The sequence below is a fragment of the Platichthys flesus genome, chromosome 21, assembly GCF_949316205.1.
Source record: "Platichthys flesus chromosome 21, fPlaFle2.1, whole genome shotgun sequence".
Taxonomy (NCBI): Eukaryota; Metazoa; Chordata; class Actinopteri; order Pleuronectiformes; family Pleuronectidae; genus Platichthys; species Platichthys flesus.
In genome coordinates, this window is record NC_084965.1 from 14,712,228 (window position 1) to 14,716,539 (window position 4,312).

The window sequence follows — 4,312 nt, forward strand, 5'->3', positions numbered from 1 at the left end:
ATGTAAATAGAGCTGTCAGCCACTTGTTATGGCCGGGCTGGGAGTCATCAAGAGGCCCTGGCAGCCTCTGGGTCCCTGGCCTCCGTGTGATTCATAGCTGGCTGGGGGACAGCGAAAGGGGGGAAGTTCAAGTCTGCCTGAATCCAAACAGTGGAGGAAGAGAAAGAGGAGGGGGTGAATGGAACAGAAGAAGGCAGTAAGAAAAAGAAAATGTGGTGGCGGGGCGGGTGCAAGGGGAGGGAGGGAGGTTGGTGCTGACGGATGATGGAGCGAGGAGATGCTTAGGGTGGATTGGCAGTTTGTAAGGAGACAAGTGCTGCAGAGGAGTTTGGGTACGTCGAGCTAAAGATGAACGCAATGAGTTTGGGTTTCCCCGGCTGTCTCGCCCCCGTCTCTTCCTCTCAGTCACTGTCACTCCAGTCATCATGGCGGTTCATCCTTCCTGCACTCTTGGCCTCATTATTTTCTCCCGCTGCATCTCCCTCTTATTTTGCCTCTCCCTCCCCTCGCTCGCTCCATTGATTGGCATGAACCAATTTCTAAAACTTTAATTTCCACTAAACCCCAAGGAACACAATGCCTCCAACTATTCTCATGTTCGACTCGAAGTTGCCGTGCAGTGAGAACTCATAATGATACCGAGGAGTGGAATCCGCGGTGGTATTTGAATATTATAAACATTAGCTGGAGGTGAATTTGGGCTCTGCTGCTCAACATCCCCCTTAATTGCTACATTGCTGAATTCTTACTTTTTGGGACCTAAATTATGAACCACCAGACCCAGCAAATTAATAGAAAATGAACCGCTGGATTAAAATTATTGTGCATCAAGAATTCTATACGGGCTGTATCCCCGGGCAGCCGTGGTATTGTTGTTAGCTTCCATCACTTTGCTGATTAAATCATGGATTGTAAGCGCTTGTGTATATGATATAAACAGTATGATTTTAAAAGGTTGAACTTGGTCAGGTATTTGCTGAGACCCATGGAGAACTGGTGGTATCAACACTGGTGCTTCTGGTTTTCTTAACAAATAACTTTACTTTGCCAAATAGTGTTTGGAAGAAAGTAATTTCCACTTCGTTAACTTTAGGAATGAGTGCTAGAAAGAACACTGGCAGCAGTTAAGTGCGTGCTCTGCATCCTGTGAGTTTGGTTTATCGTAGGCTATAAAAAGCAATCAGTTCAAGATGTTCCAATCGATTTTTAATTCAACAATGGATCAACGTTGTTCTTATAAGCCCATTGTAGGCTGTCTGTACTTCACCGTACAACTTCAACAATATGCTAACAATTAGCCGCGGAAGATAATGGAGCACTTAGCAGCTTAAAAGATTTTTTCCCCTCAGGAGTTGGTGGAGACCAAAGGCAGAGAAATAAGGAAAGTGATTATTGGATCAACATTCGTAATGTTGCTCAATGTACTGGATATTTCATCAGGCAACTAATTAGTAACACATTTATCGAGACTGGATATTGCTCGTATAGCCCACACTCGATTAAGGCCGTTTGAAAAGGCACTATTGCTGTTGTCATAAAATATTTCCCATAGTATCAGGAGGTTTTGTTTTTTTCATCTTCACTATAATATATAATACAGGATTCAGTGTTGTAAATAGATCTAAACAGACAAATTAATATAAAACAGCTTTTAAACCCAGTGTGCTGTGAAATAGTAGTTTTTTGGTTTGCTTTGTATATTTTACGTTAATTAAAAAAATGTCATAACTGTAAAATGTTGCCACATTTCTTAATAACAAAGGATCACTCAAGGTGTGTGCAAAAGGTCTGGTCTGTGTCTGTATTTTAACAAGTTCAGTCGCCTCTTCCTCAGCGGAGATTAGACTCGCACTCCTCGGGCTGGCCCCGCCCACCCACACACTGACACATGGAGGAAGGCGCTGAAGGAGCTGGTAAATAAAAAGTGTGAATACAGAGTTTCCACGACGGCCCGCCATTCCAAAATTATTCAAGCCGATGCTTCAGGATCAGAGCAGAAGCAGCGGCTGGTTTGTACCGTGTCACAGTCTATGTCTGAGTGTCCTCCCTCCAAAAAAAGTGTCAATATGAAAGACTTACCTTAATATTCCTAATTATGCACCAAGTTAAAGGTTTCCTTGTTCAGTTTAGAGCTTTAGTTCCTAGAATTTCTTTCACATCCAGACAAAATAGGTATTGTTCAATGAAATATCCTTAGCTGAATCGATATTGAATGGAAACTGATATCCAATTGAGATCATTACCAATATACTGTATATGGGAACTGTATAACACGGTTTAATGAATTACTGCGTTGCCAAAAGGCACAGTGAATTTCTTGGGTGGTATAATATGTAAAGGTATTGACAGCTTGCGCTGTTGATTCTAAGTTGACAGAAAATCATTAACTGCTGCTTTAATGAGTGAAATACCATATGTTTATAAATAAATTATAAAAACACCATTACAACTGAAGTATCAACAACTCTAGAACAGTTTCTCTTATTATGCAGTTTACTTTTACCGACTGCTAATCAGGATTACACATAATCACAGTGAAATTGTTTTGCATTTTGAATATGACCTTCTATTGGTGCTTTATGCAAGAAAAAATAAATCCATGTTCCTGTCTTGACCTTGAATCATTATCATTTTCATACCAGAGCTATGACGGCTATCACTGTTTCAATTATATCTTTGTGAATACTCAGTTTGGAACGATGGTCAAAACAAGACACATTATCTCCCCTCAGATAGAATTAAGTCTCCAAACCAGCGCTCAGAAACTCCACCGCTTCTCATTATTCCCACTGATGATAAAATAAAACTTCCATGCCACAGTGTGTGTGTGTGTATGTGTGTGTGTGTGTGTGTGTATGTGTGTGGGTGGGTGGAGATACCAGATAGCGCTTTAAATTGATTCTTCTGCCAATTGATGCTGAAATGAAGACAGTGATAATCTCTCAGTCCCACCAATTGAGCTTTTTTTTTTTTTTTTTTGATGGCGCGTGCGACTGAGCGCTGGAATTTCGAGACGGCCGCTCATTGATTGGATAACCGAGTGCACATTAGGTCTGAACTTCTGCTTCAGACTTAATATGCCAAGAGTGATGAATCTGCAGAAGCCGGGGGTTTATCTGGAGTGCGCTCAAGTGTTTTGCGGCTGATAGCTGCATCAGATACCCTGTTGTCATCCCCACCTCTGTAGAAGTTGAGAATCGGCATGAACATGTCAGACGGGGCCTTGAAGACTTTTGCCGGTGCGATAAAAACAAGGCCTTGGGGGGGGGAATTTGAATCAGTAATAGTCACATTAGAATGTGCGTGGTACGTGTTCGGCATGATTATCTAGAGATTGCAGCTGTTTTTTAACGTGTATTTATTTGTTTTCCACTTTGACTGTTTCCACTGTCTCCTTCAGATCAGCCTTGTACAGTAGTGGAATAAATTTGGATTAATTGCAGCCCCGTTTGCCAGCAGAGTTCCACTCTGCGCGGCGACTGCCGGGACGCGAGCGCAGAAATCCTCTGCCACCTCTTCCCTGCACTGTACATCCCTCGTCATTGCGTGGCAGAAGTCTTGCCCACTAAAACAGAGGTAATTAAATCTCCCCGTTCTCATTAAAAATACAGCTGTCTGCCGCCGAGCGCCGCGGATCCACTAAGCGGATGTAAATTTTCATTTCATGGTGCTGAGAGAGAGGGAGGCTATTCTCAGGCTGTCACCGTGCCCCTGCCAGCGCCGTGCAGAATATCTGCTCCCCTGAAATAACTGTCCTTTTGTTTCTTGCAGAATTACATAGGGAAATGGCCCGTGTTTTATATAATTTGCAGATTAGGAGCAGTCATGGGTCTTTCGGTTACCGCCGCGAACGGTGCAGGTATTCAGGTCTCTCTCTTTTTTTCCTTAAAGAAAGGGGAAAAGGTGTGTGGCAGGATTCTAAGATGTTAACTGATTTTTAATTGGCTTTTCCTATTAAAAAAGCTCTGATGCTCCTCCAAGATTAACACTGGGAGACTTCTGTGAGGTTAACCACTGGTTGACATGCCATGCACATTTCCTCTCCATTAAGAAGAAGAATGGTTTTGCTGATTTATAAAGATTGGACTAAATTAAATACTGTATGCCCTGCGGAAGTGTGATGCGTCGAGTGAGTGAGGGAGGAAGTCAGTCACTGGGATTGAGTGAACTTTAAGGATGAAGACTCCATCCATTTTATTCCATAAAAACATGGAGAGCATTCCTAAACCCTCACCCATTGCGTCACAGCGGCGCGACTAGACTGACCCAAATCGATGGCTTTTCCAAATGCTGCCGACAAGTGCGTCCTTCC